The 24012-nt window shown below is 36.9% G+C and overlaps 1 protein-coding gene across 14 annotated transcripts in view; it reads right to left on the bottom strand.

Annotated features, from left to right (window-relative positions):
* The window catches only part of LRRC4C (leucine rich repeat containing 4C), a 1339817-nt gene that overhangs the window by 235327 nt on the left and 1080478 nt on the right, over nucleotides 1-24012 (bottom strand). Inside the window, exon 1 of one of the 14 annotated variants that reach the window (XM_016920703.4) lies at nucleotides 11710-11811. The exons of the other annotated variants lie outside the window; for them this stretch is intronic. The gene's annotated coding sequence lies outside the window, so the exon portion shown is untranslated. Of the gene's footprint in view, nucleotides 1-11709; nucleotides 11812-24012 lie in introns of those variants that run through there. 14 annotated transcript variants of the gene reach the window in all.

Consider the following 24012-nt stretch of genomic DNA (forward strand, 5'->3'; position numbering starts at 1 on the left):
TATGATGATTTCTAGTTTTATTTCATTGCTGTCAAATAAGATACTTGATACGATTTTTTTTTTGAAATTTTAAAGACTTGTTTTGTGGCCAAACATATGTTCTATCCTTGAGAATAATCTGTGTGCTGAGGAGAAGAATGTGCATTCTGCAGCTACTGGATGAAATATTCATAAATATTTATTAGGTCCATTAGGTCTATAGTGCAGATTAAGTCTAATGTTTCTATGTTGGTTTTCTGTCTGGACGATCTGTCCAATAGCTGAAAGTGGGATGCTGAAACCTCCAGCTATTGTTGTACTGAGGTCTCTCTCTCTCTTTAGCTCTAATATTTGCTTTAGGCTAGTCCTAGGGTAGTCAGTTATCTCAATTGATCACAGTCAGTTACATATTGAATTCCTTGTTATACTCTTCCCCCCTTTCTCACTACTAAACTTGACTACCCTTAACAAAATATATTTTGCTTTATATATCTGGTTGATCAAGTGTTGAGTGCATATGTATTTACAATCATTATATCCTCTTTCTGATTTGACCTCTTTGTCACTATATAATGACCTTGTTTATCTCTTTTTATAGTTTTGTATTGAAGTCTGTTTTGTCTAATATAAGTATAGCTACTCTTGCTTTTTGGTTTTCACTTGCATAGAATACCTTTTTTCATCCCTTTATTTTCAGCCTATGTGTGTCTTTATAGATGTTACAGGTGAAGTGTGTTTCTTGTAGGTAACGAATATTTTAAAATTATTCATTCTGCCACTCTATGTCTTTTACTGGAAATTTTAGTCCATTTACATTCAATGTTATTATTGATAAATAAAGACTCCTGCCTTTTTGTTATTTGTTTTCTGGTTGTTTTATAGTTCCTTCCTTCCTTTTTTCCTTCCTTCCTTCCCTTTCCTTCCCTTTCCTTCCTTACTTCCTTCGAAGGTGTTTTTTTCTTGTATGTTTTAATTTCTTGCTTTTTATTTTTTGTGGATCTGTTGTAGGTTTTTTAAATTTGATGTTACCATGAAGCTTGTGAATAATATCCTATAAACCATTATTTTAAACACATGACAACACAATACTAATTGCAATAACAAACAAACAAGCAAAGAGAAAACTGATAAAATCTTTACAAATTAACTTCATCCCACTCTGCTTTTAAATTTTTGGTTGTTCCTATTTATATCTTCTTTTTTTCATTTTATTTTATTATTATTATACTTTAAGTTTTAGGGTACATGTGCATAATGTGCAGGTTAGTTACATATGTATATCTTCTTATACTATGTCTTGATAAGTTGTTGTGGTTATTAGTTTTGATAGGTTCATCTTGAGTTGACAAGATATGAGTAGTTTGCACACCACAATTACAGTGTTATAATATTCTGTGTTTGTCTGTGAACTTACTTGCAGTAATAAGTTTTATATCTTCAGATGATTTCTTGTGGCTCATTAATGTCTTTTTCTTTCAGATTGGAGAACTCCCTTTAGCATTTCTTGCAGGATAGTTTTGGTGTTGATAAAATCCCTCAGCTTTTGTTTGCCTGAGAAAACATTGCTACTTCATATCTGAGGGATATTTTCACTGGATATACTATTCAGAGATAAAAGAGTTTTTCCTTCAGCACTTTTAATATGTTATGCCACTCTTGAAGGTTTCCACTGAGAAGTCTGATGCAGGATGCTTTGGAGCACCTTTGTATGTTATTTGTTTCTTTTCTTTTGCAGCTCTTGGGATTGTTTCTTTATCCTTGACCTTTGGGAGTTTGATTATTAAATGTATTGAGGTAGTCTTGTTTGGGTTAAATCTTCTTGGTGTTCTATAATGTTCTTGTACTTGAATATTAATATCTTTCTATAGGTATAAGTTCTCTGTTATTATTCCTTCAAATAAACTTTCTACCCCAGTCTTTCTCTCTACTTACTCTTTTAGGTCAATATCTCTTAGATTTGCCTTTTTAGATTATTTTCTAGATTTTGTAGCTGTAGTTCATTCTTTTTTTTTCTTTCTTCTTTTGTCTTCTCTGCTTGTCTATTTTTAAATAGGTTGGCTTCAAGTCACCAATTCTTTCTTTTGCATCATCAGTTCTGCTCTTGAGAAACTAATGCATTTTTTACTATATAATTTTTCAGGTCCAGAATTTCCATTTGATTTTTAAAAATTATTTCAGGCCAGGTGCGGTGGCTCATGCTTGTAATTCTAGCACTTTGAGAGGCTGAGGTAGCGGTTCACTTGAGGCCGAATGTTTGAGACCATTCTGGCCAACATGGCAAAACCCCATCTCTAAAAACACAAAAATTAACCAGGCCTAGTGTCACGTGCCTGTAATTCTAGGTACTTGGGAAGCTGAGTCATGAGAAACACTTGAACTTGGGAGGTGGGGGTTGCAGTGACCTGAGATCATGCCAATGCACACCAGCCTGGGCGATACAGCGAGACTCTGTCTCAAGAAAATTATTTCAATCTCTTTGTTAAATTTATTTGATAGGATTTCGAATTACTTCTCTCTGTTATCTCCAATTTTATTGTGCTTCCTCTGAACAGCTGTTCTGAATTCTCTGTCACACCAGGTTAGGTCACTGTCACCTTATTTATTTCATTCAGTGAGGTCATGTTTTCCTGGATGGTCTTCATGCTCGTGAATGTTCTTTGATGTCTAGGCATTGAAGAGTTAGGTATTTATTGTAGCCTTTGTAGCCTTGGCCTGTTTTTACCCATCTGTCTTAGAAATGGTTTCCAAGTATTCAAAGGTAATTGAGTGTTGTGATCTAACTCTTTGGTTATTGCAGCTGTATCTGCATAAGGGGACATCCTAAATCCAGTAATTCTGTGACTCTTGCAGACTCAAGGAGCTACCATATTGGTCATCTTCAATAAGATCCATGAGAATTCCCTGAATTATGAGGCAGAGACTTTTGTTCTCTACACTTACTTTACCCTAAACAAATAGAATCTGTCTCTCCATGCTGAGCTGCCTGGAGCTGCGGGAGGGCAGACACAAACACCCCTGTGACTACCACCACTGAGACTGCACTGGGTTTCACCCAAAACCTCTGGCAACCACTGCCAGGCTCCTGCCAGTGTTCACTCATGTCCAAGAGCTCTTCAGTCAGCAGGTGGCAAATCCAGGCAGGCTTATGTCCTTCCTTTCAGGGAAGTGAGATCCCTGCTGGCCCAGGTTAGAGCCAGAAATGTTTTCTCGGAGCCAGGGCCTGTACTCGGGAAACTAAGGTATTTACTTGATGCTCTATTCTAATGTAGCTGAGCTGGCACCCAAGCTGCAAGACAAAGTTCTTCCTATCCTCTCTTCTCCCTTCTTCAAGCAGGAGTCTCTCCTCATGGCCACTGCTGCTCCAGGCCCATGGCAAATACTCCTTGGCTACTGCCGATGTCCATCCAAGGCCCAAGGGCTCTTTAATCAGCTTGGCATGAATGCTGCTAGGCCTGGGTCTCTCCTTTCAGGACAGTCGGCTTCCCTGTGGCGCTGAGTGGGTTCAAAAGTGCTGCTCAGGAGCCAAGGTCTGAACCTGAGGACTCCAGGAGCCCATTTGGTGCTCTACCCTACTGTGGCCAACCTGGTACCCAAGCTGTAAGACAAAGTCCCCTTTACTCTTCCCCCTCCTTTCTGCAAGCAGAAGGAATCTTTGTCCATAGCCACCATAGCTAGGAATGTGCTGGGTCACACCTGAAGCCAGCACAGCCTTGGGTCTTACCCAAGGCCCACGGGAAGTACTGTCTTTGTGCCACTGATGTTTATTCAAGTCCCAAAGGCTGCTTAATCAACAGGTGCTAAATCGTGCCAGGACTGGGCCCTTCTTTTCAGGGCAGTGTGTATTTAGAAATGTCCAGGAGCGAGGGCCTGGAAGGAGGGGTCTGAGGGCTCAGCCTGATGTCCTATTCTATTGTGGCTGAACTGGTATCCAAGTTGCAAGACAAAGTCCTCTTTACTCTCTTCTCACCTCTCCTCATGCAAAATGAAGAAGTCTTTCCTGGAGCTGCAAGCTGCACTGCTTTGGGTTGGGAGAGGGGTGACACAAGCCCTCCCTTAGCCACCACTGCTGGTGTCTCACTAGATTACATGTATCCCAAGTCTGCTGGCTCTGAGCCTACCACAGCACCAGGACTTGCCCAGGAATTATAACCCTTGTAGCCTAAACTGCCTTTCAAGTTTATTTAGGAACCCAGAGTGCTTTAACCTATGGTGGTAGGGCTAACTGGAACTCAGTTTTCTACCACTGAGATGGATAATTCCCTTCTGGGTAGCACTGATATAAACGCTCCCTCCATGGGCACCAGCTGAATTCTTCCCTGTGTTGTTTTTGCTGTGACAGGGCATCACTGAGTTCCAATTAAGTTCCACACACAATGCACTGTCCCTCCCGCAAGCACAGATTCTCTCTCTGCACCATGCTGTGCTGCTGAGGGATGGTGGAGGGGTGGTATAGGCAATTCAAGACTTTCTTTCCTACTCTCTTCAGTGCCTCTTACCTTGTTATTATGTTAAAATCAGGTACTGTGATCACAAACCTGATTTTTGGCTCTTATAAATGTGCTTTCTTTTGTAGATAGTTGTTCAATTTGGTGTTCCTGTTGGAGAGACAATCACTAGAAGATTCTATTCAGCCATTTTGCTTCATCTCCTCCCTTGCTATGCAGTGTTTTACATTCATAGTATAGTATAGTATTGTATTGTATAGTATAGTATAGTATAGTATAGTATAGTATAGTATAGTATAGTATAGAGATTAAGTGCATAAACCGAGAAGTCAGACTCAATGGGTGTGTTTCTCAGCTCTGGCACTCAGTGACTGTGATTTATGGGCACATTTCTTATATTTTCAGGGTCTCGGCTGTAAAGTCAGTTTGATGATGAAAGCACCTGCCTCACAGGATTGTCCAGTTATGTGGTCTTTGCCAATTTCAAAGGTGTAAACACTCCTACCAGTACCTATTTCATGCTATCAACAGTTTCACAAACAGCTCACAAAATTCTTGAATATTTAATAATTGGCTCTTATGAGTGAGAATGAGCCAGCTCCAGAACACCTCTGATGTTATGATGATTACATAACTTAGTATCACAAGCACTTAAAGGATTACATGGGACATAGTATGCATTCTATTAAGCATTTGTTTAAAAAAGATACTTATATTAACTCATCTATTTCTCACAATTATTCTGTGATGTTGTTATTGCTATTCCTATTTCAAGGTAGGTTAGAGAGGTAGAAGGAACTTCAATGTCTGGCCGCTAATGGTAGAACTGGGACTTAAGCAGTCTGCCACTCCTTATTAGACAATAAGGGGGTCTTGCCTGGGTCATTAGGTGATCTCATTCTATTGAACCTATGAGGAATTTGACAGTGCTTTATCACGGGATGAAAGAAGAGTAGATAATCCTGGAAAAACAAAACACAGTGACATGCCAGTATCAGTCATAGAGGGTAACTTGGTACTGGGGATTTTTCTGTTGCCTTGGAGGTAAATTATTTATTACATTATATCATGAAGAAACCATACTAATATACATTCCCAAGCATGAGGCAGACAGTAATGAAAACTTTCATTCCTCAAGTGTTTAGTATATATTTGATTTTTTAAAATCACTTGACATGAATTACTTTATACATTTACACCAACCATTAGAAGAAAGGCTGTTATTGTTCCATTGGGCAGACAAGAAAACTGAAGCTCAACCATGTTAAGTAACTTGTTCAAGGTCACAAAGCTGCCATTAAACACCAGTCTTGCTTGAATACAAAGTCTATGAGCACACTGTAAACCATATATTCTATTGCTATCCCTAAAATTGTGAACAAATTTTGTATCATATTATGCTCTTTAGAGGTTAAAATATTAAGAAATTTTAGGTTAATACTGACATTATTCTGAAGGGGGAAAGGGCAAGAATTTTAAAGACCAAAGTCAGCCAAAGATAGGGGACTGGGGAAAATTCATGTATTCAGTGTGACTGCTATTTTATTAAAAATATGGTTATATTTTATTGTCAAAGCCTCTTTACTTTTCAGTGTGTTTATAGCTCTGAGACTGGAGGAGAACAGGGACATGCTTTCTGTGCCTATCAAGAAGTCACATTAGGAGATACACAAGGGTCAGTTTTGGGCTGCTTTACATTCTGTTTGGCACCTTCATTGTATTGGAGAAAAAAGAGTTAATTGGTTCATTTAGCCTTTCACTTAATTCAGCCTTTAATGTGCACTTCTGTTCTCACCCAAATGAACAGAGACGGTGCAGGAAACAGAACACATTTAATGGGGCTCTCAAAAATGTGCAGTTGTTGCTCTTGCTTATTTAATAGACACAAATCATTTATTTCCTTCTGTAAAACTCCATTACCCAGCAAAAAAATAGGCACTCTTAACAAATGCGTGTCTTATCAAAAATGAAAAACCCTTCTCTCTCTCTCTCTCATATGCACAGAGTCATGGAGGTATATTCAAAAGGTATCCACACAGCAAGCCTGCCCATCCAGTTCTACAAAGCCTACAATGTATTCCTTTCCTTGTACATGTTAAGGTTGTAACATCCTGGGCATGATACAAATAATCACACTGAATTAGAAGTAAAAGGGATCTTAACTCAAATTAAGTCCAGTCTTCCTATTTTAAAGATTAGAGAAGTGGCCAGGCACAGTGGCTCACACCTATAATCCCAGCACTTTGGGAGGCCAAGGCAGGTGGATCATGAGGTCAGGAGATCAAGACCATCCTGGCCAACATGGTGAAACCAGGTCTCTATTAAAAATACAAGAATTAGCCAGGCATAGTGGCACGTGCCTGTAGTTCCAGCTACTTGGGAGGTTGAGTCAGCAGAATTGTTTGAACCCGGGAGGTGGAGCTTGCAGTGAGCTGAGATGGCGCCACTGCACTCCAGCCTGGGAGAGAGAGTGAGACTCTGTCTCAAAAATAAATAAATAAATAAATAAATAACAAAAAACGAACAAACAAACAACAACAACAACAACAACAACAACAAAGGAAATAAAGAGAAGTAAGGCTTGGAGAGGTGAGGTAAAGCTTCCCTCCCCAAACTCCTTTTTTTGAGACAGGGTCTCACTCTGTCACTCTATTGCCCAGGCTGGAGTGTAGTGGTGGGATCTTGGCTAACCGCAACCTTCACCTCTGGGGCTTAGGCAATCCTCTCACCTCAGCCTCCTGAGTAGCTGGGACTGCAGGTGCATACCACTGTTCTTGGATAATTTTTGTACTTTTAGTAGAGATGGGGTTTCACCGTGTTGGCCAGGCTGGTCTTGAACCCTTAGGCTCAAGTGATCCACCTGCCTCAGCTTCCTAAAGTGCTGGGATTGCAGGTATGAGTTAATGTGCCTGGTCCCCAAGCTCTTAATATAACCTCCTGTCTCCTATACTAAGCTGCCTACATATTACTGATCACTGCCATGGTGCCACAGTTTTGTCTCTTTGTGTGCTTTTCATTGAAACTTTTTTCCAAAATGTATGTGAACCTGCGGAGACTCACTGGGCATTTTTCTGATTCCACATGCAAATATTTCTCCTTCCTTTTCAGAAAACCCTCTATGCTCCTGTTTTTGATAGTAATCATCCTTTGAGACTTGGCCTTGGGAAAACACCAAGGAAGCTATTTATTTATTTATTTATTTATTTATTTATTTTAACAAACGCTCTCAAATGTGAGCTGGCGCTGATTTGGCTTTCTACTGATTCCCATGCTTATTCTTCTTCCCAAACAATCATAAATAGTTTACTTGACTATGCTAATGATTTTCATCAGCTTAAAAAGCCAATTTAATTAATCTCCTTCTGTTTAACAAAATAGTCAATCTGATAAATTGTTTAGGGAAAAAAAAGGAAAGCTGGTGTTTCTCCCTTATGTAATGTGTCGGGTAGGTTTAAGCAAAGGTGTTGGCAACTGATAGAAAGAACTAATTCATTATTGAAAAGAAGTTGAGATACATGTGCGCCTCTCAAAAGCAGGATACCAGTACGTGGCCTTCATTAGAATAGCAAGCTATGAATTGGGCAAGCCAAACATCCTATCTTCTGTGTCAGAGACAAAGCCTCTGCTCTGGGGAACAGATCCAGGTGGTAGAAGTGCATGTCATATTCTGGTTGTTTGGGAAATAAACTGTCATATTATTTGGAGCATCCCAGTAGTATGAGTTCAGCTTCCTCAGTAGACAGAACTTTTTTTCCCCAAAGCCATCCATTATTTGTAATGAAACTTCAATGTTAATTTCACTGCTCATCAATTAAGCGCATCTCTTAATTTAGTTGGGATGTGTATACAAAACATCACAATGCTAATTCTGGTCCTTATCTCATGACTATACTATCTAAGGATCCTTGCCTCCAATCTCCCCATCTCAATTTATTTTGTGACTAGATTAATCCTCTTAGGCATAGCTACATGAGAATATTTTCCTGCTTCAAAATCTCCTGGATTCCCAATTGCTACAGGATATTATTCAATTTCTCTAACATAGCGCTAAAAGCTGTAAACAGTCAGAATCAACCCAACCTGAATAGCCTCATCTTTCCCAATTCATTTCCATGAGAATTTTATGCCATCTAAAAATTATCTATTTGAAAATTAGAGTTAGAATTAAAAGAATTTTTGACTAGTAGCTTTGGAATATTCTCTCCCAATCTGATATCATAATGCCTATGAGATTCAGGGGAAAAAAATGAAATCCACACCTCATCCCTACCTAATAGGACAAGTTTTTGAGAGCCTATTGAATTAGAGTTTTAAAAACATCAAAGTGGTTATTGCTGAAAATTGACCTGGCTACTCTCTAGATTAAAAACAATATTCAATCTTAAAAATTGTATGCCTCCATAATTCAACAAATAAAAAGTGAAGAAACTATATGAAAAAAAATCTTTTTCAGATGTTGAAAAGCAGTATGAGAGACTCTTTGAAAGAAGGTAAACAAATGAAATGATCTCTATGATTATTCTGACTGACCATTTGGAGAAAAATTCCAGGCTACAATAACAGAGCCTTCTCCTTGAGTTTAGAAGACAGTATTTAGAAAGGCAAAGAAGGCTAGAATTTGAAAGGCAGAATATCAGAGAGGGGCAAGTAGCAAAGAGTGATACAGAGATCTGCTGAGATTTCTCTGCCAATCATTACATGAGTACTGATTACACAAGAGGTCCAGGAAACTACCAAGTCTGGAAAACGGATCAATAGAAAGTAACAGGTGGAAAAAACTCTGCTGCGTGCACAGAAACAGGAAAAGTTTACATTCTCACCAACTATTTCTTAACAAATGGGGCATTGAATAGGGACCTCAGAGGGTCTTGCCTCAATAGTGAGGTCTAATGAACTCTAGACTGTGCAAGTTGCAGATACGAGGATGAAGTCATTCTAATCAGTCCCAGTCACATTGAGGCCAGGAGAGCACAAAGGAGAGGAGCTCATCCTTGCATATCTGAAGATAAAAACTGTTTCCTCCTACTGAAACTATTCCAGAAAATTGAAAAGGAGGGACTCCTCCCTAACTCATTCTATAAGGCCAGCATCATCCCGATATCAAAACCTGGCAGAAACACAACAAAAAAAGAAAAGTTGAGGCCAATAACTTTGATGAATATCAATGTAAAAATTCTCGACAAAATAGTGGCAAGTTGAATCCAGCACCACATCAAAAATTTATTAACCATGATAAAATAGGCTTCATCCTCAGATGCAAGGTTGGTTCAACATATGCAAATTAATAAATGTGATTCATCACATAAACAAAACTAAAGATAAAAATCACAGAATTATCTCAATAGCTGCAGAAAAGGTTTTTGATATAGTTCAACATCCTTCATGTTAAAAACTCTAACTATACCAGGTGTTGAAGGAACATACATCAAAATAATAAGAGCTATGTATGACAAACCCATAACTAACATCATACTAACTGGGCAAAACCTGGAAGCATTCCCCTTGCAAACTGGCACAAGACAAGGATGGCCACTCTCACCACTCCTATTTAACATAGTATTGGAAGTTCTGGCCAGGGCAATCAGGCAAGAGAGAGAAATAAACAGCATTCAGATAGAAAGAGAGGAAGTCAAACTATCCCTTCATTGTCTCAGCCCAAAAGCTTTTTAAGCTGATAAACAACTTGAACAGTGTCTTAGGATACAAAATTGATGTGCAAAAATTGCCAGCATTTCTATACACCAACGACAGTCAAGCTGAGAGCCAAATCACAAACAAACTCTCATTCACAACTGCCACAAAAAGAATATTAGGTTGGTGCAAAAGTAATTGCGGTTTTTGCCACTAATGGCAAATAGCTAGGAATACAGCTAACCAGGGAGGTGAAATATCTCTACAAGGATAATTACAAACCACTGCTCAAAGAAATCAGAGATAACACAAACAAAAAAACACTCCATGCTCATGGATAGGAAGAATCAATATTGTTAAAATGGCCATACTGCCCAAGGCAATCTATAGCATCAATGCTATTAAACTACCAGTTCCCATTAAACTACCATTGACATGCTTCACAGAACTAGAAAAAACTATTTTTAAATTCAGATGAACCCAAAAAAGAGCCCAAATAGTCAAGACAATCCTAAGCAAAAAGAACAAAGCTGGAGACATCATGCTACCTGACTTCAAACCATACTACAGGGCTATAGTAACCAAAACAGCATGGTACTGGTAAAAGAACAGGCACATAGACCAATGGAACAGAATAGAGAACCCAGAAATAAGACTGCACACCTACAACTATCTGATATTTGACAAACCTGATAAAAACAAGCAATGGGGAAAGGATTCCCTATTCAATAAATGGTGCTGAGATAACTGGCTAGCTATATGCAGAAGATTGAAACTGGACCCTTTCCTTACACTCTATACACAAATTAACTCCAGATGGATTAAAGACTTAAATGTAAAATTCAAAACTATAAAAACCCTGGGAAACAATATAGGCAATACCATTCAGGACACAGGCATGGGCAAAGATTTCATGAGGAAGATGCCAAAAGCAATTGCAACAAAAGCAAAAATTGACAAATGGGATCCAATTAAGCAAAGAGCTCCTGCATGGCAAAAGAAACTATGAATGGAATAAACAGATAACTTATAAAATGGGAGAAAAAATTTGCAAATTATACATCTGAGAAAGGTGTAATATCCAGGATATATGAGAAACGTAAACAAATTTACAAGAAAAAAAAACATTAAATAATGTTCTGGTGCAGTGGCTCACATCTGTAATCCCAGCACTTTAGGAGGCCAAGGCAGGTGGAACACCTGAGGTCAGGAGTTCAAGACCAGTCTGGCCAACATGACAAAACCCTGTCTCTACTGAAAATACAAAAATTAGTGAGGTGTGGTGGGGCACGACTGTAGTTCCAGCTACTTGGGAGGCTGAGGAGGCAGAATTGCTTGAACCCAGGAGGTGGAGGTTGTAGTGAGCTGAGATCCCACCATTGCACTCCAGCCTGGGCAACAGAGTGAGACTCAGTCTCAATCAATTAACCAATCAATCAATAAATCGTGAGAAAAGGACATGAACAGACACTTCTCAAAAGCAGACACACATGAAGCCAACAAGTACATGAAAATGCTCAACATCACTGATCATTAGAGAAATTCAACTCAAAATCACCATGAGATACCATCTCACACCAGTCAGAATGGCTATTATTAAAAAGCCAAAAAATAACAGATGCTGTCAAGGTTGTAAAGAAAAGGGAACACTTACACGCTGTTGTTGGGGGTGTAAATTAGTTCAGCCATTGTGGAAGACAGTGTAGTGATGCCTCAAAGAAAGAAGTACCATTCCACTGAGGAATCTCATTACTGGGTATATACCTAAAGGAATATAAATTGTTCTCTTATAAGGACACATGCATGCATATGTTCATTGCAGCACTATTTACAGTAGCAAAGACATGAAATCAACCTAAATGCCCATCAAGGATGGACTGGATAAAGAAAATATGGTACATATACACTATGGAATACTATGCAGCTATAAAAAAGAATGAGACCATGTCCTTTGCAGGGACACGAATGGAACTGGAGGCCATTATCCTTAGCAAACTAACGCAAGAACAAAAATCCAAATACTGCAGGTTTTCACAGGTGGCAGCTAAATGATGAGAACACATTATATGAACACATAGAGGGGAACAACACACACTGGGGCCTATTGGAGGGTGAAGGCTGGGAGGAGGGAGAGGATCAGGGAAAATAAATAATGGGTACTAGGCTTAATACCTGTGGGTGACAAAATAATCTGCATAAACAAATTCCCATGACTCACGTTTATCTATGTAACAAATCTGCACATGAACCCAGAATGTAAAATAAAAGTAAAAAAAAAAACTGTTTCAAGGACTTTAAAAGATAGCCTCACAAGAAATCCTCTCATATGTCTGATGCATCTCATGCTTTTCTCAGCTTCCACCTTTTGCATGTATTTCTGAGACAAGGTTTATCACTAGACACTCTAAGGACCATAGCAAATCAGACGATATGCTCTCAAAGAACACTTGCCCGGTAATGGCATCTCCACCAATGAACTGATGCCAATTCTGGTTTTGAACCTCTGGAACGAATGAACACTGTTTCTAAGCAGCATACATGGACTTGCTGTTTTATCAATAAAAGCTTCTCTTTACACTTCTCTAATCACATGCACCTATGACTTGCCATTGCTGTGCTTGTCTGATTATAATATTTTTTGCTTACACCAGAAGAAACATCATATTAGTACATATTTTTCTCTGATGTCTTTTTCTTAGGTTTACAAGACTAATGGATATTCTGTACCCACTAAACAAAGCTTTAAAGAAAGCTTCAAGAAAATAAAATAGCACTATGTAACTTAACTATATACCCAAACAAAGACCAGAATGTTGAAATAAACAACAGAAAAAAATACAGCAACCACCAGCATTAAATTCATAATTTCTGGTGTCCAAACACAACAACAACAACAAGAAAATTATCAGGTATGCAAAGAAACTGAAGAAATCTAAAACAAACAAAAAAATCAGTCAATGAAACAGACGTTGAGATGACCTAGACCAAAAAAAATAGGTAAATGTGTTAAACCACTATTATAAATATACTCCTTATCTTCAAGAAAGCCAATGAAAAGGATAAACATGTTAAAAGATGCAGAAGATAAAAAAAGACCCAAATTAAACTTTTAAAGGTAGTTAATACGTTGTCTCAGATGAAAGATATAATGGATAGAATTAAAACCAGATTAGATGCTGCAGAAGCAAATGGAACTTGAATACATAGAAACTACCTAGAATGAAATTCACATTAAAAAGACTAAAAAAGCAAGCAAACAGAATACAAATTAGCAATGAGATGGCTTAAAGCATCTCATATATATGTAAGGATGTCTCAGAATTGTCAGAAAAGAATGTTTGTTAAAAACAATGACCAAAGATTTTCAAAATTTAACAAGGTTTGTAAGCCTTCCGATTGAAGAAGCTCAATAAACCCAGAGAAATATGATGATAATAACAAAAAGCCCATCATAATTATATTGCATATAAATGGTAATACATCTTATAAACAGCCAAAATAGACCCACTCCTACAGAGGAACAAAAGATAAAAAAGACAGACTTCTTATTGGGAAAAAGGCAAGTCAGAAGAAAATGGAGCAATATCTTTAAAACACTGATTAAAAAATACATGTATGTAAAAAAAAACCTGTTAACCTAGAATCCTATATTTAGCAAAAATATCTTTCCATAATGAAGGTAAAATAATGGCATTTTTGGAAATAAAATTCTTAATAGTATTCATTACTATCATAATCACCACAAGAAAAAGGAAACCACTTCAGACAGAAGGAAAATTTTACCAGTAGAAAACTGGATTCACAATGAAAAAAAAAAAAAAAGAAATATATAGGGAATGGCAAAGATATGGGGAAACTTAAAAGATTTTTAGAAACATTCCATAAGATTTAATTGGCTCTTTTAAAGCATTGTGATGTATCATATATACGATTTAAAATTAAAATATGATTTAAAAATGTAGAAGATTTCAACTAGAATGTAATCATCTTACTTTTCTTTCTGGTTTCATCTCTTGATAGGAGGGTACATTAAAAATATGAAGTCAGGGGCCTGAATACTTTTGCCAATTCTCCTCCTAACTATGTAACCTTAGAGAAATTGCTTCTTCATTCTGTGCCTCCATTACTCATATGTAAAAGAAAGGTGTTGGCCTTTATTAAGTTCTGCCGGTTTTTTTACCCTGTGATACATCATCCTACCTGTCTCTTCTTGGCAAATTCATGTCACATGAGTTCTAAGGGAAAACTGAAGGCAACTTTGGGGGGGCCCGAGAGGAGATTTTTAAGTAGAAGGATGTGTTAACCAAACAAGAGGTGAGGGCTAAACATTTTTTTTAAACAATAGTATGTTACAAGAAGTAAATGTCATGAGTGGTGACTCAAGCTGATGATTGTCAGATATTCATGATGCAGAACAAAAATGCCAACCTTGACATAGTGAGAACAATTAACTTCATTGTCACTTTGATTTTTCTCAAATATTTATTCTATTTAAGGTCCCCAAGTGGGTTGTATGAGGGATAGACCTATCTCCATTTTACTTATTATATCTGACTTTGCAAGCCAATACATACTATTGATATATTTTTAATTGGTATATGAGAATACATGTTACATATACTGTCGTGCACACACTACAAAATTCAGTTCAGTTCAACAAATATTTATTGAATATAAATTGGGAGATTCAGTGGGGTATACAGAATGTTATGAAAGCAGGGATTTAACCTCAACATAACCAACTATCTCTATTACTTAGAAAAAGCCTGATTTTATTTTTAAAACTGTGTTTTGTTTTTGTAAAATGAGGAGACAAAGTTAGATTTTTCCTAAGGTCATTTCCAGTTATAAACTGCTGTATGTGTCTATGCACTCACGGCTGTACCAGAAACAGTGGAGAAAATAAACCAGTATAACATATGCTTTCTACCTTGAGGAATTTATGGTGTATTTGGATAATAAACTGTATTCATATTTAACTCAGAATTAACTACCAATGGCTTATTATGTACAAGGTACCAGACTTGGTGATCCTTGAAGCATTTAAGACAGGCTTAAGTTTCTGGAGAGATATATTGTCAGCCAGCATTTCAAGAATAGCTTTATAAAGAAGTTGAGGCTCAGAATAGAATTTGTAGGTTGAATATTGTACTGGGAATACTGTGAGGCTGTATATCAGGGAGATGGTGAGATTTCAGAGAAAAACTTAAAAGAATAATATTTACACATATTATGCATATAAATAGAAAAGCCTTACATGAATTATATATGCATGTATATATAACATACGTGTATATATAGCTCATATATGGCAATTTATGTGTATTCTCATAAACTGAGATAAATGTAAATGCTATATATACAAACACATATATGGCATTTATGCACATAACACACATTTTTGAGTAAGGCATTTTCATGAGGAGAAGGTAAAGGAAGACAGACACAATGATATGAGGTGACAGAAACAGCAACCAGAGGTTTTCATTTAAAGTGCAAATACTGCAGCTAACAAGGTATCTGACCTTATGCAAGTCTCCTTACATTTCTCAGTTTTGTTAGCTATGAATATGATGGTGGAAGATAGGAAGACTAACTGGGTTTTAACATCAGTGTTAGTTGTATCATTCCACATGGCAATTTGAGTTGAGTTAGTACTCACTCTAATAACTATACTACATCTGTTTCTGAGACATAGAGAAATGCAACTCCTGTCAGAAGATTCTAATCTGCTTTGGGAATGAAGGCACAGATGTGAACTTGATAAATATTTATTTAATACCTGCATCCTCATTATATATTTTATCTCACTTTTCATTGCAACCACGTCTATCTTGTGTGCCATTGCATTTCCAGTGCTTAGCACACAGCCAAGCCCATTGTAGACATTAATTTCTTGTTTAATTGATGAAGGGATACATGCATGAAAGAACATGAGTTAACTAGTACCACATTTAGAGCTCCATAGGCTGTTTCTTTCTACTGATACAGAACAACACAGATGCGTCCCAGTTCAAATACACTCATTTTCTCATCTTGTCTGATGCATTTGATGGAAACATTTCCAGTTGTTAATCCACTTACAGATTACACAAGAAAAAGGTCCCACCACTGAATTGCATAATGTACAACATTTTGATGCTGCACTAGTATTTCTTGAAAAACTGTCATCACTTTTTTCTGTCTTATTTTTTTCACAATGCAATGCATGGAGGCCACACTGACAATCTGGATTAAGGAAAGAAAAGTGACATTAGCTAGAAGGGGAATCATGAAAAGGGAAGGTAGAACCAACATATCGTATATAGAATTCTTTGGGTGTCTTCCAAGTCATAGACCTGCTTTTTTGGAGAACTTAGTTATCCATATATCTTATGTCCTTCTTCAACACTTTTGTGAAATGTCATATTGTCAAGAGGCCTTCCTGATATTTTTTATTAAAAATTTCATGTTATTGTTTTCCTTCTCTGCTTTCCTTTTCTCCACAGCAGTTATCTTCTAGCTTATTATGCAAGTTACAAATGTATTTGGTTATTATCTGATCCCTCATATGAGGCTTTAAGCTTTCTAAAGGCAGAGTTTTGCATATTTATATATGTTCCAGTCTTTAGTATAATGTCCCGTTTACACAGTAAGACATCAACAAAGATTCAAAATTCCAGATATTGATTGAACTACACCCCCTGTCCCTGCATGCCACTGACCATCTTGGCAGCTATATTTTTATTCATCAGACTGTTTTTTGTTGTCATAGCTGATTGGCTTAAGGCAGGGACATTGGTAAAGGTGACTCAAACATTTGTATTGATTATAAAGTGGGATAAATATATATATCTTTAAAATCAGCACATGTAAATAAATAATTTTAAATCATACTAAAGAGAAATGAAAGAAAAATATAGGCTATGAGAGACTATTGATGGCGATACAATAAACTTTGGGAAGGTTAAAGATCTTTTCGATATACTAACTTCAGTGGAGTCTTGAAAGGTAAGAGGACATTGGCTTTAGATGTTCTTACTTCTTAATCTTAGGTAATGACTCTTCAGTGTTCGGATCAGAGTACATGAGATCTTCCGTGGGAGCCTGAATCAAAATTTTCTCATAGTACCATGAACCTTCCATAATAAAGTTAACCATAATAAACTTAGTATAGGAACATTTTTACAAGGGTTTATTCAACCAATGTCTTTATTCCCACTAGACAGTACGTTTTATATGACAAACAGCTCAATTCCTAAGGGCTTCCAGTTCCTGACTTCAGCTTTACTTGGAGACATGATTGCATGTCTACACTTGGGCTTTAGAATATAATTGTGTATTCTTAGAAAGCATTTCCTGGTTATTTTCCTTGGTGGTTTCTTCAATATGCTAGCCTAAGTGGATTTCTGTTTTGTGCAAATAAGACCTTTCTGTAAGATGGTGTTTTGCCATACGAAGATAAGTCCACCTTTAGTAGTGCTGATGTGAATGTTACCCGTCCCCTGGGCTTTGCAGACAAGCAGACCAGATTTCAAATGTGTTCTATCATGTAAAAATTGTGTCGCCTTGGGTAAGTCTTTAAACTACTCTGAGCCACAATGATCTAATCTTCAATAATGTGATAATAAAGCCTACCTCCAGGGATGTTGTAAGATTAATTCCATGTTGTAAATTAAGTGTCTACACTGTCTTAGCAAATAAATGAGGCTCATAAAGTGGTTAATGAGATAACAAGATAATGGTTAATACATAATAAGGTAAGGACAGCAGTGTTGTTATTTACTACGTTCACTCAATGTTTATCTGTTGATAACCTGTCAGGTACCAAGTGCGGATCTAGGTGTACAGTGGACACAGTCACAGAGAGGACACTAGCCTCTCACCAAGGAGAGAAGCAGTTGACTCCAAATGAGAATTATATGAGATAGGGGTTGGAATCAGCTCTGTCTCCTGCTGTGAAATTGCTGGCATTTCTCTTCAGCTACCAGGGAGCAATGTCTCAATGTTTCTTGTCCTCTTATGATCCCATTTTATTCTGCAGCTTTTTGGTTGTTGTTGTTGTTGTTTGTTTGTTTTGAGATGGAGTTTCACTCTTGTTGCCCAGGTTGGAGTGCAATGGCGCGATCTCGGAATCACCGCAACCTCTGCCTCCCAGGTTCAAGCATTTCTCAGCCTCCCGAGTAGCTGGGATTACAGGCATGCACCACCATGCCCAGCTAATTTTGTATTTTTAGTGGAGATGGGGTTTCTTCATCTTGGTCAGGCTGGTCTCGAACTCCTGACCTCAGGTGATCTGCCTGCCTCGGCCTCCCAAAGTGCTGGGATTACAGGCGTAAGCCAACACACCCAGCCATTCTGTAGTTTTTTAAAGAAAGTAATTAGTTTTCTAATTGGCAAACATAATTGTATATATTTATTGTGTACAATATGTTGTTTTGAAACATGTATACATTGTGGGATGACTAGATTGAGCTAATTAATACATGTGGTACCTGACATGTCATTTTTTGTGTGTGGTAAAAACACTTAAAATCTAATAGTTTTAAAATAGATATTAGAATGGTTAGGTACAGGAAGCAAATACCTAAACAACGTTTCTAAAATTTTAGTTTAAAGGAGATATAGATAGCAAATAGAGAAAGAAAAAAGTGGAAGATGTACCAAATGTTTTATGAGTACTCTATATCGATCAGGTTATTTCCATTTTTTTTGGTAGAGAGAAGAAGAAAAAATTATTTCAAAATAAAATGGCACTTTTTAGGTCCAAAGAATACTTACATCTGCAAGAGGATGTTATCAAAGTGATTCCCTTTAGAATTCCTTTATCTGAGTACGGATGTGGGGATTTTATTGGTTTGCTGAGTTAAATCTAGGCCTGAGGGACCCACTGAATTCAACACCTGTGAAGATGGAGCTGAGAGCCAGCCAGTAGGGTTCTCAGCCTCTCACTAATGCCAGCCAGCTGGGACTTCACACACAGCACGGAAAATGCCAACCTAATGCCCAAGGCAGAGACCTAAACACCAACCGCAACATCTAAAACACTCGCTGAAATGACTGCTGCATATGGTACAGGAGGTTCTTTTCATCCTCACTAGGATTAATGATCAGGGAAGATGTTATTTTGAGCAAGTTTTATAGTTAATTCAACCATCAGAAGTTAGATTCACAAGGGGGAGGAGTAAATAAAGTAACATAGCAACAACAGCAACAACAAAAATTTCTTTACTTATTTTAAACAACCTTCATTGTATGCACTAAGAATAGCAAGGCCCGCAAATCCAACCTATCAAGGACCAGGGTCACCAAGCTGTGATTCACATACTTAGGAGCACAAAATCAAAGTAACAGATTGAGAGGGCTTCTTTCAGCCCACATTCTGCAACAAGAGGTAAAACAAAGCTGGCAAATGTTTTAGTAAAACATTTTAGTAAAATCATCTTAGCATGGAATTTAAAAGAGAGCAACAAAGCTATGTACTGCTCATCAAGAGTTTATTTTCCATGAGATGAAAAATTGTTTCCAAAATAAAATAAAATATTCCCAAAACACCCAAAAATGAAATAAAATAAAAATTTATTTTAAATTCACTGCAGTTATGCAGGATTTTTATAGGCCCACCTCTTTAAATGGATCTTTTGTAAGTTCACTTCAGCAAATCATTTGTAAAGTTTTAACGTGAAATGAGTCATATTTAATTGCCACTGTACATTGATTTTTTTGAAAAAAATCTTGTCTAAATACAACCCTCGGACTTAGAGACACTCACTTTTGCATAAGAAGTGCTGCTTGCTAGATCACAAAGACATTAATTAAAAAATTAAAAAACACTCACTTTATAGGAACGTTTCCCCAAAACTCTGAAACATAAGATTCTTAGTTTTTATACTGTTCACTTTCTAATTTAAAAATGTCATAGGCAAGTATATCTGAACTTGTGTCACTAAAAAAAATACAAGCAATTTCACAACATTACAAATTGCAGTTTACTTCTATTCAAGTTTTTCCAGCTGGGTATAATATATGCTTTTGACATGTCTCCTCTGCAAATGTAGAAGGTTTGGACACTACAATTAGTACATTTTTGACAATTCTATTGGGAAGACAATATTTCCTTCAGTCCCATAGGCATGGACTTTGCAGCTTTGGCCCAAGTGACAACATATTAATGATTAATTACTTTACTACAACTTCACAAATGCCTAAATTTCTAATCAGATCGTAAATGGTTATAGGCCATGGTGGGCTCTTTTATTTTTATAACTAAGACTTGCTGAGTTTAAAGGCTCTTGAGCATTTTAACCCTTTTGGATACAATCGTGGGTTTAATTAACTCTTATTGAGCCAACAACTAATGGCCCGGTAATGTGCTAAAAGATGAATATGTAAGATAAATCAGACAAAGCGTATGGTTTGATGGCTTCAGAGAGATTCATAGAGAAATGTAAGAATATAATAAGTGCTAGGATAGAATATATCCAAAATGCTATAGAATATTGAGGCACAAATGGGTCAGAACAAAGATGCATTGTAGATTGAGGCTCCCAACTGGACAACACGACCTGGGAAAATATTTGTTTTTCATTTATGCCTGACAGGTTCATAGAATTAAACAATTAGGTATGTAGGTAGATAGGGCGGGGGTGGCTATGGGATGAAAAAACATACAGCAGTGTATTTTAGAATCATGTCTGTAAATGTAAACGTATATATTCAAAGAACTATGATTGTGGCTTGTGGTTCATGAGATGAAATAAACAGGGGATTAAACAGACTTCTAAGACAGTTTTGCTGTTCAGGAAACTACCAGCCTGGACCAAGTAAAAATATCTGTGACTGAGACATTAAACAATCTGTAAAACCCAACTAGTAGGAAATAGGCTGAAGTAATGCTCATTCCCCAAAGAGGTTAAATTATTCAATGTCCATTTCTGACATGGCCATGGAGGATAATGGTGAAGGAAGAACTCTCTGGACGGCAGCATCAAGGGTCCCAACCAGACAGCAATATAGGTGCCTAGTCAAAGGACACTTGGGGACCTTGTAATCATTTGATGGGATTTCAAAAATCTCTGCCAGATAATGGGCACGTAGCAGAGAAGTACACAAACCTTCTCTAGATCGTTACACTTCTGCTGATAGCTGGAGACAGTTTCTTGCTTTTAAAAGCCTCTAAGATTAAGACTAGGTTGAACCTATTCAGATAATCCAGGATAATCTCTTTATTTTAAGGTTTGCAATCTTAATACATCAGGGAATTCTCTTTTGCCATGTAACATAACTTGTTCACAGCTTCCAGAAATTAGGGCAGAGGCATATTTGGTGGGGAGGGGGAGACTCATTCAGCTCACATCCCAGTCATCCTGGACGTTCTACATGATGCTATGCCTGGATAGGAATTTTGGGTTGTCTTCCCTGGGGAGAGAGAGAATATATGTTGTTATCAGGAAGGACAGTGAACTGAATGTTTGGTGATCAGAAAAGCATACTTTGTCATTAGGCCTAGTCTCGAAACATTGCTGACCTTCTGGCCACATGGTGGAATTGAATATCTGGCCCTGATATGACTGGTTAGAGCATATGCTCAATTTTAGCAGAGGCTCCCTGCTGACCCACAACAGATTAGTTTTAAGCCAGATAATTTGGGATTTTTTTTTTTAATTACAGCAAGTTGAATAACCTAACCAATCATGGTTGTTAGAGTTGGTGTACAATTATTATTTAAAAATGGAGAATTACTATGTCTGGTAATGGTGAGCTAGTTCTTCCCATGCATATTTCTGACATTTTTAATAAAAGAAAATATTCTTTAATAAAGGAAGCAAAGACAATTAGGTTTCCTAATTATAAAGTCAAATAGCAATCTCTACCTCACATCCTACACTTGAAGCAATTTTATGTAGAGAGAGAGGACTACATTTCAAAGACAAAATAATAAAGCATTTGTAAGGTAATATAGGAAGGTGTCTTCTTGACCTTGGGGTAGTGAATGATATCTTATCCAACAGGTACAAGAAACACTGACCACAACATAAAATTAGATAAATGTGATAATTAAAATTACAAAGTTCTGTTTATAAAAAAATCATAAAGTGAGTAAAAATCAAGTGGTGAAATGAGAGAAGACATTTGCAATACATATAATCAACAAGAAAATAATGTGTAGAATATAAAATTTTTTCCCCAAAATTAATAAATTAAAAAACTCAATAGGAAATGAACAATAAATTTAATATACACTTTCTAAATGAAAAAAAGTCCAAATAACCAATAAATATATTGATATAGTTTGGATGTTTGTCCCCTGCCAAAATTTCATATTGCAATGTAACTCCCAATGTTGGAAGTAGGGCCTGGAGGGGATGGTGATTGGATCATGGTGGCGGCTCACTCATGAATGGCCTGGCACCATCCCCTTGGTGATCAGTGAGTTCTCGCTCAGTTAGGTTATGCGAGAGCTGGTTACTCAAAGGAGCTTGGCTCCTACTCCTGTTGCTCTTACTACCTCTCTCACAATGTGACACACCTGCTTCTCTTTTGCCTTCTGCCACAAGTTAAAGCTCCCCCAATCCTCACCAGAAGCCAAGCGTACTCTGGAGACATATTTGTACAGCCTACAGAACCATGAGCCAATTAAACCTTTCATTAAAATAAAATATCCAACCTCAGATATTTCTTTATGACAATGCAAAATGGACTAACACACTTATCAAAGATGCTCAAATAATTAGCCTTCACGAAAATTTAAATGAAACCACAAGTATATATCATTATCCCTTAACAAGACTATTAAGATTAAAAAGTTTAACAACAACAAGCTTTGTCAAACGGGAGGAACAAGGATCATTCTCATTAATTACTGGGGGAAATGAAAATCATATAACCATTTTGTAAGAATGAATTAAAAATGCTTAGCATGTAGCCTGGAAAAGAAAAGTTGCTAAATAGATGTTTGTTGTTGTGTTCGTAGTGGTGATGCTTGTGGTTGATATTATTTTACCTTCCCTGATCCTCCTGGGTAGAATTAGTCTTATTTATTCATTCTGTATGCATTTATTAATTCCCTAATCTGTATCAGATACTGAGTTAGACTCTGAAGATACAGAGATGCATGAAAAATAGTTATAGTTCATGTGCTCACGTTGTTATTTAATGGTTTTTGTAATTTCTTATTGAGTTTGATATTCTCCTTTAATAAAAATGTTAATATCTATTGTCTATTGAATACTTAACATGTACCAGGTGAACAGAGCCAGTGTTAGCAAAAATAAAACATAACAAAGATTTGGGGAAAGTTTAAGAATTCTTATCAGATTTTTTCACATTCTCATAGTATTCTACTTTTAGATTTCATACATCTTTTCTTAGGAGTTCATTTCATATCCAGCAAGCATAGCAGAAATTAGGAGAAACAAAAAGGAGGAAATGCACTAATTCTAACATTCCTCTTCATCTTGTACAAAATGCTACTGTGTTATTAATCAGGATACTATATTTACCTCTGTAAGTGCCTCATTTATCATCAGGCAATGAATTTCAACATCCTACGAATTTTAATGAAGGGGAAAAAATAAAACCCCAAATACTTTGAGACTACTTCTTCAATATCTTCATTTTACAAGTGAGAAAACCTGAAGTACAAGGAGGTAGTGTGAAAGGTCCAAAGTCACATAGCTGGCAAGCAACTATGTTTAAACTCTTTACATGTATTTTATGTTAATTTTTGAAAAATTATAAGTTGTATCCTTATGGATGCCTTGAGATTCCTAAGATATCATCCAGTGGAACAAAATTTTCTCATGATAAAATCAAGTAACACATTGGTTTCTAAGCCATATAGCTGATGGAGTTATTAAATATTAACTTCAAGGCTCTGTAGTCAGCCACTGTAACACACTTTTTGTTTTATTACCAACATATCATCTTGGAAGAGGAAAAATAACTGGCAAACAGATTTCCAATATCCTTTCCTCAA

The sequence above is a fragment of the Pan troglodytes genome, chromosome 9 (genome assembly GCF_028858775.2).
Source record: "Pan troglodytes isolate AG18354 chromosome 9, NHGRI_mPanTro3-v2.0_pri, whole genome shotgun sequence".
Taxonomy (NCBI): Eukaryota; Metazoa; Chordata; class Mammalia; order Primates; family Hominidae; genus Pan; species Pan troglodytes.